Source organism: Toxorhynchites rutilus, chromosome 2 (assembly GCF_029784135.1).
Source record: "Toxorhynchites rutilus septentrionalis strain SRP chromosome 2, ASM2978413v1, whole genome shotgun sequence".
In the NCBI taxonomy this organism is placed as follows: Eukaryota; Metazoa; Arthropoda; class Insecta; order Diptera; family Culicidae; genus Toxorhynchites; species Toxorhynchites rutilus.
The window spans coordinates 136,044,456-136,058,077 of NC_073745.1; the positions used below are offsets into that span (position 1 = coordinate 136,044,456).

The following is a 13,622-nucleotide window of genomic DNA, read 5'->3' on the forward strand; positions in this document are numbered from 1 at the left end:
AACTGCCAGTTACCCTTGGTATTGAAAATTACTTTCGAGCGAAAGAGTCTATTTAATGTTTTCCACCCAGATAATACTGCGACCAAATACATTCGGTTTTGTGATTTTTCAATCAAGTGCGATCAATGTAAGACCACATGCAATGAATCTTAAGAAGAAATTCCCGGTCTACGCGCACTGGCAAACGATGTTTACTCAACAATTGTGTAAATGTTGTAAGAAAAGATGAGCGAACGCAAAAATTATGTAGACTAATTTGACGCAACAGATATTTTGTCTATTGGAAATGGAATACAAATCATATCACAATACAAGCAATGTATTATGTATTATACAAATTTTGTGTTATTGATTCTTTTGCTGAATTTTGTGCTTTCAACGTAACGCTCTCGTTTTCGAAGTCCCCAAATTCATTCATTCAGAATTGATTCAGATGCAACTAAAAACAAATGATCACTAAATCAACGATAGTCCTATGTCACCCTTGCGGTTGTAACACAGATATAACCCACTTCCTGTATCTGGCTACATTAATATAACCCGGGTGGTCTCCGGAAGACCTGCAGATCAAACTTTAGATCGACATAAGAGAAATGCACGTTTATACCTTTAGGCGGATTAAACCAGATTTTGTATTTTCAAATCCTTGAATTATCATTAAAATGACAGTAGGTAAAGATATCAGTGAATTTCTATACATTTTTTTGCATATTACCCTGGAAAATGATGAGAAAATAGATTGATCAATTTCACCCTAATGCTATGTTTTGAAAATTCCCGAAAAAAATTCCAATCTAACGTTTAAGGGAATTTTTCAATTAAATATTTCATAACGTTTTGTGACCTCAGCACCAGTACTGATTTTAAAAATAATTTGGTAAAAATCTAACAGAAAATTTCGGAAATATCTAGTCGAGCCGTGAAACAAAGCGGAACAATGGAACATCGATGTTTTAAATAAACAAGGAGTACAAATACATCAAACAAACTAGACGACGACTGACCCCGACCGAACGGTCGAGTCAGACGAGCTACTCGTCAATTTTTGGTCAAGCTCGGCTTCTGGAACATGAAAATAAACAAGATGAGCACTCGTCTTTTGGAATATGACCCTATATGTATACTGGTTCTTGTATCATAGAAAACATTTTACTTCTATTGAGGACAGTTTCGGAGTTTCAAAGAAAAATGAACAAAAGTTCTGTACAAACTCTAGTTAACTCAGGACCATTTATTTAGATTACAAATTTACAAATTAGACAACGTTAATTAATTGAATTTTAGCTTCGGTTCTCCGAACATAAGCGAAATCCTTAAAAAATGAGAACATGTACGACCGTATCGCGTATCGTTACATTGTGAAGTTTTCCCATTGTTGACGGAATGTTGTTCCGGGATGAAGCCGCTGCCTCTTTCTTATTAACACGGTAAGTCCCGCGTCGGTTCATGTATCAATGAATAGAACATAAATTGAAGTCGTGCTATGACGAACACTCCGCTGATTTTCGTCATAACACGGTACAACGCACAAACCCCTCGGTCGCCTTCTTGTAGTTGGGGAAGGCCATCATCTCATTTCTATTCATAATTATGTTTATACTGTCTCGAATTCATCATTCATCATACATTGGACTCCTGTCTATGCTGTCTATGTCATTCTGAAGATTTTTTTTAATGAATTTTAAGGGAAACATACATGAAAATTATTCGTCAGCTGTTGAAGTATTTGATGGCTAGGATGCGCTGAATTCGACCCATGAAATTGGACTTTTCTACACGACAATGTGCCGGGTCACAAGTCACTGCTCGTGCGTCAAATTGTGTCTCGAAAACTCGTTTGTGCTGTATATCATCATGCCGTATTCACCCGAATTGGCAGCTTTTCACTTTTCCCAAAAATTAAAACATAATGAAAAATACTTTTTTCCGACGATATCAGAGCTATTCAAAAGGTTTCAACCGAAACGTAGGACGCAATGTCTCAAACTTAACTGACACACTGCTCATGGTTTCTTTAATTAAAGTTTTATTAGTTTTTTGAAATAAATCTGTTGAATTCCCACGTTCAACGGTACGTCTATGGATTGATATATGGATAACCGCCTCGTTGGTTCTGTAACGATCCACAACTGTGACTGTATTACTACTATACTACATCATCCACGGGCCTGCACGGGGTGCATTCTTCCGATGCTGTTCTCCGGGTTTGACACCTTGTACTACGCGTGGTCGAACTCAGAATTGTATTTTTCGCTGCACAGTTGTCGAACTGCAAGTTCTCCGTTACAACATAAGAATTCAGGGTGTTAGCTCACAGCATCGTCTGTAGATAATAGAGAAAGAAAGAGAAAATGGCCGATTAGTTTGTCACATTCGTAATAACATTTATTGCTGTATTTATTAAATAATATACACATACACATATTATTGGGCTTGGCTGGGGAGAAAGAAGTTCATTATCCAAAATGTCGATAAAATCAAAAGCCTCCCACTAATTGGAGAATAATGATTCTCTTTTTCTATTGCCTCAGCGAGAGCTACAATGACAAAACAAAAAACAGAAAAACAAGCAGTAACATCGAATTCATTTTTAGTGAATTTTGAAATGCTGTAGCTTCATGATGAACGAACTTTAGATGAAACATACAAAATACAAGCTACAATATTGGGAAAGAAAATAAACTTTTCTCTGTTATTTCATTGTTTTTGGAGACTATGACAGTATCTTTGTAACCAAACCGATAACGAATCCAAGAATTCAATAAAGTTCGATTATCGAAATAATGATCGTAGCTAGTATCGCAGATTAGAAAATTTGTTAATTTGATTTAATTATGTACAGTATTGCTTAGGCGAAAAAAAAAAGATTTTTTCATCTATTTTGAAAAAAAAATCAGAAATCTTATTTATCTTATTCATAATTCTTTCTCGTACGTTCAACGTTGTGCATAAAATAGAGGAGCAATTTATTCTCTCACAGGAAATAATGGTCATAATGGTAGCAGAATCACCATCCAATTAAAGGATCATATTCGCGGTCCATCGTAATAGTCCTAGGTGAGCAGAAAACAAAATACCTCAACAAAACAAAAATGCTCAACGAAACGACCTGTCTCTGCGGGGATTCTAGGTCGAGTGTCACGCCGGGTTCGTGTTGGATTGAACGTGAACGTAGCGAAACTTTCCAGTCAGCGTGGCCCGTGAGAATTACATCCCCAGCACTTCTGTCTGGACGATTTTCGTCGCTCCAACATCATGGTTGTTGTCACTGGCGACGACGCTTGATGAGTCGACAGAAAGAAGCGAAGATGAATGTAGATTCCGCACGAAAAATGCTGATGTATGCATATTTGAAAAAGCTCAGCTCAGTTGCATTCTGAAATCTCCATCTGCATTCGGGTCTACTACTGACCTCGTACCACACTGCTAGCATTGTTCGTCCATGATTGAAACGTTTGTTGGAGAAAATGCTCGGCTTTGCCTGTGGTGATAATGAAAAATTCACTCGGAAGTTGCATAAATGCCTGAGTTTCTCTGTTGGCATTTCACCTATTTGGGAAGCGATCTGGCGTAGTGGTAACATCCATGCCTCTCACGCTGAAGGTCACGAGTTGAATTCTCACTCCCGACATTCTTCCAAAAATGGAAGTAAAAGTGACGAACCAGCCAAATGAGTTGAAAGTCACTATAATACAGATATTAAAAAAAAAAAAAAAAAAAATTCACCTATTTGGTCAATCTCACTGGTTCGGTTGCGCTCGTATATTCCGTTGTCGACTTTAACTTTTGACCCACTGTTTAAGATGATCAAATGAGCCCATATTTATTCACGGATCAGAACAATTGCTCACAAAACATAAATAATTTTTTACGATGATTTAGATCAAAAGGGATGATTGTTCGATATTTCTTTCATCTTTCGTCGTCTTTCCAGCCGCACGTTCCTTCATTCCATCAGAATTTTATCATTGTGATGGCAAATGACCAAACGCAGGAAGTGTGTGGGAACAGTGGCAAATTAGAATTCAAATGATGCACACATCAGCTACTTCAATCACAGGCATTTTTCATTTTAATCGCTACCATTTGTAGCTGCACGCATCGGCTGTGATTTGTACATGATGATTTTTTGATAACGCTTCACATTCTTCAACTATTCAATAGTTTGCTTTGAACACTATATAATTTTCATTATTGTTATAGGGGCGTACAAATATTTCCGTTCGAATTTAAAGAGTTTGATTTTACACCTACCCCATTAAGCATAGTTCCTCATTAAAATCAAGATTTTGTGTCCGTCATTTGTGTGAGAAAGCATTTCTTTTGTACTTCAGTTCAATTTGATTGCCATTCGTTCTTGACCCAATGTTAGTCGAATTTCCCAAAGAACAGTTATCAATTGAATATAAATTGAACCATTCTATCCCCCCCCCTCGATACATCTCTTTATTTATAGCTGCGATACGCTATCGTATTGCAGTATTCAATTTGTCTTCCTGGAGAAAAAAAGTCTTTTTGTGGAAGGAACTTTTTTTTTAAATGGTAAAGGTTGCATTCAATATTAAATAAAGACATAAAACTTGTTTTACATGTTTGTGAGATGTGCGAAAACAAAGATACACGAGAATTACAAAGCAAGATGTTGGTTTTTTGCTATAATCTCGTTAATGTAAATTTTAATTAGAGAAGGACGAAAATTATTTTTCACGTTTAATTGATTCTGCTTAATTAAATCGGGCAAGAATAGACCATCGAACGGATCTTCGCCAGACGTGTTCATTCGAAAAGAGAGACGAAAAGGTCAACGGAAAGTTTTCCATCCCTTTTAGATTAGCTTTGTGGTTTTAATCTTACCATCATCAAGCCAAACCTGCTGATTTGCATTTCTTCCACGTAGGCAAGCGTGAAAGTGCTATTTCACGATTAATTTCTCTCAGTCTCTGAAGACGTTTTTTTTGTGAAACAACGCTCTATTTATGGTTTCTCGAATTCTTCATTAGAAACATTGATTGATATTTCGATTCGTACAGACTAAGCAAATTTATTTGAAAACTAGGTCTTATTACTATTCTTATTTCAAAAATGCTTTTCGTCAAATGTAAATAAAATTTGTCACAGACAACATTGCACAGGCATGTATTTATATGAGACGAATTTCATGCCAACTCGCCTAAAGAATTGGCAGCACCATCTCAGATAGCAGTGCAACGTTGTTGGTGTAAAGATGTTGGTCATTCAAGCAGCTTTGCATACTTGAAATATTTAAAAAGGAACTAACTGACCCACCCACGATTTTTTTAATTTCAAACATTCTAGCATTGACGATTCCTTCTTAAATTTCTTTTCTGATCGTACTTTTGTGAACAACTCGAATTTGATTCATAACAACGAAAAATTTTGTAAATTCACTCGATTTCAATATCTGTAAGAACAATGAGTAAGTAAAGAGGGCGAGGAAATTTCATGTTATGGGAATCCAATATGTGGACGAAAAGATTGACAAATGTTGTACATCGATAGCATATTACTCTTAAATTATTGCATCTCTCTATGGTACGAAGTCTTCGGGCCGCGGTTTGGTTTGATTGTAAATTAGACGCTCAGTCTCTAGGTTTGACATGCATGATGACCACGTTCTGTTTGAACAATCATCGAAATCGCAGCAAATAGTTATCCACATCCACATTCATCAAACAGTACCCGTTGAATTTCAGAGAGCTGACCTTCTTATTTGTTTCGTCACCTCAAAGCAGAACATGAACTTTGTTCTGAAGTTGGAAAAGAAAATGAATTACACATTTACTAACCTGTCGATGGATTGATCATCCTGATTTGAAAGTGTTGTCCATCCTATTCTTTGTAGAATTTTATTTTATTTTTTTTTCAATGCGGTCGTATGTGCGATGGGTCACAAAAACAATGCGCCATCATTACGCCTTCTTAGAGCTATATCACGGGATTTAACATTTCAACCAAAGATCACAAAGGCAATTGCATAAATCGTGGGCCAGTATAATGACGTTCACGACTAGGGATTGCATTACCGTGCCAAAATTTCAATTAGGGCTCTGCATAGTCATAGTCAACTGAGGATAGTCAGCTGACTATCTGACTGACTATATCCATAGTCAGTTAGTAATGACTCTTGGCTTCTTCACACAGTTTTTCCGCCAAAACGACTGAACAGTCAGTCGGGCGTTTAGTTGCTATATTCCTTCATTCTTCCCAGTCAAATTGTCCTGATTGCATTTTGAAGTGACTTCCCCCAAAACGAATTCGTTCCTCCCTTTCTCTCTCCCATGTACATGTGCATGCACCGATGTTTGAGTTCATGTCTGACTTACGCTACAGGTGAGCTAGATTCTTTTGTATCGTACACGAAAATTACTTCCGTATAAAATAACGTGCAATGTGTGTGCGCTATTTTGCACGCCTAATACTAACTAATACTAACACCTTTATAGCATACATGATAAATGTCTAGGTTCGTTGGTTTGAATTCACGATGGGTAGACAATAAACCGTCCATTGATGGGGTAACTTCTTTTTTGCATCAGAAATCATGTTTTCGTTCCTCTTTATATGGACGTAAAAATAAGATTGCGTACGTGGGTATAAAATTAGTGTCAGGGGGAAATGGAAGTGTGGATTGAAGTCAGTTGAATGAAGAGGCAGATTTGTTTTCATTAGTCGAATCAGTTAAAATAACCACTGACTGGACTAGTGTACCAGTCATCCTCGCTAGTCAACGCTAGTCAATTCATTTTTTAGTTAAGTCACTTTTTGTTGGCGGCGACTGCCGAAGCAGTTCTAGTCGAAGCGAAGCTGCTGAGAGTAGAGTCGGTCCTCATTTTTCACCTTCGAAGATTTCGGGCCCTGATTTCAATAACCGGTTATTCGGTAATGAAAATTTCATTCCCGGTAGAACCGGTGAATTACTGATAAAACCGGTAACTTACCGGTAAAAAAATACTTCAAAATTAAACGATTTTTTTGAAGTAACGGCTTTAATTGATAATCATTAGTTTACAAAAAGTTGGTTAACACGTTGAGTGCCACGGTTTTATAGCGATGGATGGACCTTTTTAAACGTATTAGGACCATCGTTTCTTATCGCAGTGGAAGGTATTTCCGATCGAAAGTGAATGCTTATGAGTCCTGCAATCCTTCCAATCATGGCTTCAAGCAGCTGTTTCGAAATTTCTGATGATTGCTCCGATAGCTGTTCTAGCATAAATTGCAATCTGACTTCAGCTTCATAAAGGGTGCATTTCTTCGAGGGCATCAACCAATTCCTTCATCGCTGGAACTTATCTCGTGTTTCGTTTTCAGATCGAGCGGCGATTTTTGAGCTGAAGTTCGGAGGTCGTAGAATCGGCGGAACACTGCCATTTGTAATTTTTCGATCTTATTTTCATTCTCGAGTCATATTTCAAAGCGGCATAAAGGCAAATTTTATTTATGGTGTAAAAATGAAAATTACCGAAATTACCGGTTAATGATTGTAAAATTACCGACAATTCGGTAAAGAAGAATGACCCGGTATTACCGGTTAAACCGGTTAACAATCCCTATTCATGACGGACAGTCGTACGTTTATTAGCGCTGATAATGACTTCACGATCGACAGAAAGCATATCTTCGAATTCCACTTTGTATAACGGAACCAAAACGTTGTGTTCGTGACGAATTGTTTTAGTTGTCCAATTTGGTCTATCTTTTCGTAGGGTTTATCGCATAACATTTTCGATTTGAACATGAACATGGTCGCCATAAAGCATATCTTCCAATTTCATCTGAATAACTGAACCAAACCGTTGGGTTCGTAAAGAAATCCTTGAAGATATCCAGTCCGATTTGTTTTTTCATATGGTTAAACGCACAACGATTTCACGATTTTCAAAATTTCCAACGAAAAAAATGTGAAAAATATGCGTTCTTCATTCGCTGACAGCAACAAAGATCTGGGTGGATGATGAATTTCTTTATTGCAAATATCAATGCCGAAAAACAAAATTAAATTTGATATTATATTAGAATTGTGATTAAAAAGAAAAGATCACCAAATGTTTTTTGACGCTAGTGATAGTGAAGAAAAGAGCACGCACGTGGAATAATCCACAGAGGCGAGTGTTATGGGATAAAAGTAACTCTCTTTCGCTAAGTGAAAATGAGTGAGTTTGTCTTATATACGTTTCCGATATAAATGATAATAATTATTCTTTTGTTTCAAGGTTTCGGCAGTATATCAGACTTAGTCGAGCAGCATTTCAAAATATTTCGAATGCAACCGTGTTACAATCAATTTTCAGAAGCACTGCTATTCATTCAGCTCTAAAATTAGTGGCCGTTTTTTAACTCTCTGGCTTCTGATCCTACTAAATCAATGTAATAAAAGAGGAAACTTCTTACTTGGTATGGCTCAACCAACAGTTTCATCAGTGTTCAATGAATTGATGCCACTTCTGGAAAGAAGCAAATTCAAGATACCTGGTGTATTGGTGGTACTCATATACCCATTCTAAGGCCTATGGAAAATGAACAACTGAATTGTGATTTAATAGTGCTGAAATAAAAGTATTGTATTTATACTCACATACTTGTACAAATAGACGTCAAGACCAAAAGAAATACAATTGTAATTTTCTTTGATGTAAAGTTTAGCATTAAAATCAACGGTTCACTAGCATTTTCCCATACGACGATTCAACCATATTTGTTCTGGTTTCGAGTTGAAAATTACTCGAACACAATGTTACGAAATGTCAAACTGTGCTCGAAGCTCTGCTACTTTCTTATTCATTTCGCTCGGTTCGAGCTCGCTTCGAGATTCATAATGGCAAAAGTGGTCGAAACGAACAAAAATCACTCGTTTCGTAATGCGAAATGCCACCCCTGTTTTGGGCACTTTTTTGAGATCGAAGCAAAAAATTTAAATAATGTTTTATCGTTAAAGTAATAAATTATCCTTGCACAGAATTTATTGGAGTTTTCAAAACTGCCTTTCGATTTGCGGTGCAACGATTATTTATTGAATCATCCATCAGCAAAGACGAAGGGGTAAATTTTCATTCAAATTGAAATATCCTTGTATGGAAAGGTCCTACAGGAACGTTATAGGAATCAAATGAAAGCTGATTGATGAGGTTATTTGAATTTGCTATTGAGTTGATTAGCAAAAAAATTGTGTTAATCCAAAAAATATTTGAAAAAACAGAGAAAAATCGATTTTTTATTTCTTCCCGATACTATTGCCCCCTACACCAACACACACCAAGATAAAAATATGTACGTAACATATTATAATACCTAAAAGTAGTAGCTTCAAAGTGATGTACATCCCATCGATATGTGTTAATTTTTCACAAAGTTACAGTATGGTAAAAATCGCCAAAAATCGTCAAAAACTTCCGACTTCGCACTCTGTTCCTCCAATTTTGTGTCGAATTTATTTAAGGTTAGACTATTTTTTTAATAGGGCCAAAGTTTGTTTCCTTAATTTTTTTATAAAAATTGATGTCCCTAAAACTATAATACCTACAAAATTTTGATCAAACCATGAAATGTAGAAAAAACTTAATTTCATAAAAAATACAAAAATAGTTTTAAAATTACACTTAAAAAAATATTTAAAGAAATGAATTTCATTTTTATCTCAAAAACGTATTATTTTTAAATTCACAAAAAAATATGAATAGACCTAAAAATTTCCAACAAGTCATCCATGCATCGGAAGATCTGTACTTTTACTGGGGAAAAGTTTTTCTAAGTTTCTTCCTTTTTTAATGATATGGCATATGAGACATTTCTGTATGGAGACTTCTGAAAAACTCCTCGTTACATTTTTTTTTTGTATAAATTCTCGCATTTGACTTGTTCTTGTAGTGTTGATAAATAAAAAAAAAATTGCAGAATATGTCATTCGCGATAATTCACACACCAAAATGATACGAGATATACATTAATGCATTCATACCTCGACATAACGTTTACATTTTTTTGTTACGTTAAATCGAAGCAGAAAATATAAATATTTATTAGAAGACTAGCTAACCCGGCACACGTTATTCTGCCGTTGTATTCCTAGTGAATATTTCGATTGTTAAGTAACAAATTACGAATACCGTTCCGAATCATATTTCGGACGCTTAAGGCATATGATGCAGAAAACAGATGTAAACTTTATGCACAGGTATTATTTGGTTGATATTTACAATAAATTAGTTCAATATGTATTTAAGCTTTCTACTTCGGTACCTATTTGATTGAAAACATAAAAAATCATCAAACAAAATGCTTTTCAAATGAAGCGAATAAAAATCAAACACCGGACAGATTGAATTCAAATTTCGAACACTTTATTTTGTGATTTTTTGGACGAAAATTACATTACACTGGATTCTTTTTATAATCTACTGCGAAACACTTACTATGCAATCACAGTAAACTATTAACGATGATGAAAAATGATGAAACATGGGAGAAATTTAAATATTCATGAACGGGTAAATTCTACGTTCTCACGCTAAGTAAACGTCAAACACAAACGATAATGAGTAGTGTTGTAAGATTTTTGCCGATTATGTTAAAATTCAAATGTAGTTCTCATATGAAATGATAGTGAAACCAAGGGAATACTCTGAAGAAGCAATTGTGATATTAATTTTATAGTTATATCATCAGTGCATTAAGCATTTCAAGATATTAGAACAAAGTGTCCGAAATATGATGTTGTCTGAAATATGATTCAGAACGGTATATTCGAGGAAAGTTAGAGTGTTTTCGTTCAGATCCATAAAATTGATGTGATTGGTGATTGTTTTAGATTTTTTAGAACTTCCCTCTTGATCTTTGATAATCTCCAAAGTATTCTATCATTCTAGTGGGAACAATCACAACGCTATATAGATGACTCAAATCTGATCAGCTGTTCTCTTTTGATGAACTGTCATACGTAAGTGGGAAAAACCTTGTTTTATATATAAGATTTTTTTTTCAAATCATTTGAGAGGATTTTATTGAATTAAGAACCACCTAAATTCTATGTTTTTCAAATACCATAGAGTAATTTGACAGCTAGTTCCCCGTTACACGCTCGAAATACTAACATCGACATTTTCAGCGCTTTACACTGCGGTTCTCGACTAAAAAATATGAAAATAATATTGAAAACTAAAAAAGGTAACACCAAGAAAGGTACTTGATATCGAGGAAAAAGTTACGTTATATCCAGTAATATACGTTTGAGAAAAATGGATTTAAATTTTTTAAATATTTCTTTTCAAATTATTTGATATTTTTTGATGAAAATTTAAATAAATTCCTTCATTTCATTCTTCAACCAACATTTTGTAGGTTTCATAGTTTTTGAATTAATTTTAAAAAAAATCAAAATTTTAAAATATTTCTCACATAAAAACCATAAGAACTACAAAATGTTTGTTGTAGAATAAAATGAAGCAAATTATTGAAATTTTAAAAACTAATTCCTAACAACAACTTTCTCATGTTTTCTGTGAAAAATTGCTTTTTTTTGTTCAGCTCGCAATATTTTAGTGTGTAAATTATGGCGAATGACATACTCTGCAAACTTTTTTCTATTTAGTAACACTTGACGTGTGAACATGTTTTACGAGAATTTACACACAAAATGTTTTTCAGGAGTCTCCGTAAAAATATGTCATATATTTTAGATTCCATAAAAATAGAGAGTTGACATCTTCAACAAGATTTCATATTTTAATAAGATTTAGAACTTTGTCGAACACACTATATCGCCATCTTGGATCAGTTGTATTATTTTCAAAGAAAGAAAGAGTTGTTGGTTTCCCTATAAAAGTGCTCATCTTCCGATGTATGGGTGACTTGTTGAAAATTGTAAGGGCTATTCATATCATTTTTATTTCAGAGATTAAAAAAACAGTTTTTGATGAAAAATTATTTGGATTTTCAAAATACTTTTTCAGTGTATTTCCTTTAAAAAACAGTATATTTTATGAAAATTTAAACAATTGCCTACATTTTATTCTTTAACCAAAATTTTTAGGTATTATAGTTTTTGAGTTATAGTTTTTTGTGAAAAATTAATAATAAAACTTTAACCTTTTTCAAAAAGTAGGCTAAACCTTTTTCGAATATTTCAAGCATTTTTGATTGTTGATCGAATGACCAATGTATTTGCACTCATAACGTTCCACTGTAATCTGAGATATTGCAGCCAACGACCCGTCGAGTCGACATGAAATTGGTCATGAATCGAAATGTCTAGAGTTTATTCTCTGATACGGGACTGCCAATAAAGATAAGTTCCGAAAACGACAGGACTGAATATTCAGAGTTCAGAGTTGTCAATTGATATTTGCATTATGTCAAAAATGAACATCCGCTTGGGACAAAACCAATCCTGTTAGCTCGTTGGAATATACAGGAATATTAGCTGCATGGTTCCATGAAACCATTCGAAACTGTTCCTGCTAGTTGAAATGTCAGATTGAATTCTATGTAATGGAAATCCATATTGAAGCAAACACATCATTTGAAGTGGAATTCAACTTTCCACAAGGCGGAAAGCCTGTAAAAAACAAATTCTTTAACTCAACACAACAAAACTTTCTTTAAATCAATCTCTTCGTGCTCATTCAATCTTCAATTTTGTGAAAGATACCTTTTATTTAGAAATTTCGTTCATTCCTATCGTCGGGTGTCTTTGTCGTGCTTCATTATCCCCAAAGTGGCAACCAAATGTGAATCGAACGAAGATGAACCAATTCACTCTCCGCTACTAAAGAATTCGATATTCACTAAATCGGAAACCATGCTCTTGGACACGGCATCTTGCTGATAATAGTTTACGTGAAAACCCACTCGTGAAGCCCAAAGACCGGGAAAGATTTGAGATTAGAACGCGACACCAAAAACAGCTGGCGCCAAACGTGACGGCATTCAGCGCTTCCCAGCCATGAAGTTCTTATCTTTTTCCACTATCAACGGATGGAAATGGCGAAAATGAGCCAGAGGAAATGAACACCGTAAATGCGTTCGCCAAATGCGAGTGCCAAATAACTCCCCCCCACCCCTTCCCACCATCCCTGGGTTCGTAAATCAACTTATGGCTGAGAACAGCACCGTGTGATGTAATCAATTCGCGATATACTTATATTTTTGTGGGCGAAGCAATATCTCATAACTACAGGATATAATATACATTTAATGTGGGTTTGTGATCTAGGTAGTAAACAATCACATACAATCACTTTTGTTAGACTAACTGTAACTCTTGTCATAAACTTATGTACATAAGCAACTGATAAAGTTGCACGTGAGCATTCTACATTTATTTCATTTGAACATTAAATGGTACAGTTACCCAAACGTTACCGCTACATTTGATGAACTATACTTCCGTAATAGCATGCCCGCAACTATTAAGACTTCACTGTGCATGTCACCGTCAGCTGGCACCAATTGTTGGTAATTAAATAATTCTCCAAGGTCGGCAAAGCTTTCGCCATTCGTCTACATCATTAAACAAATCTTCGTGACCAACGCTGAGATCGCATTCATGGCAGTATAAACTCAAATTCCAGCCCCAACTGGTTGGTTCACTGAAATGTGAGTATTTT

At 35.1% G+C, this 13,622-nt stretch overlaps 1 long non-coding RNA gene across 7 annotated transcripts in view; it reads right to left on the reverse strand.

Moving 5' to 3' along the window:
* Positions 1-1,212: 1,212 nt before the first annotated feature.
* The window catches only part of LOC129764360 (uncharacterized), a 103,611-nt gene continuing 91,201 nt past the window's right edge, over positions 1,213-13,622 (reverse strand). For all 7 annotated transcript variants that reach the window (XR_008741115.1, XR_008741119.1, XR_008741118.1 and 4 more), the window contains one exon: positions 1,213-2,323. This is a non-coding gene — a long non-coding RNA (uncharacterized LOC129764360). The remainder of the gene's footprint in view (positions 2,324-13,622) is intronic.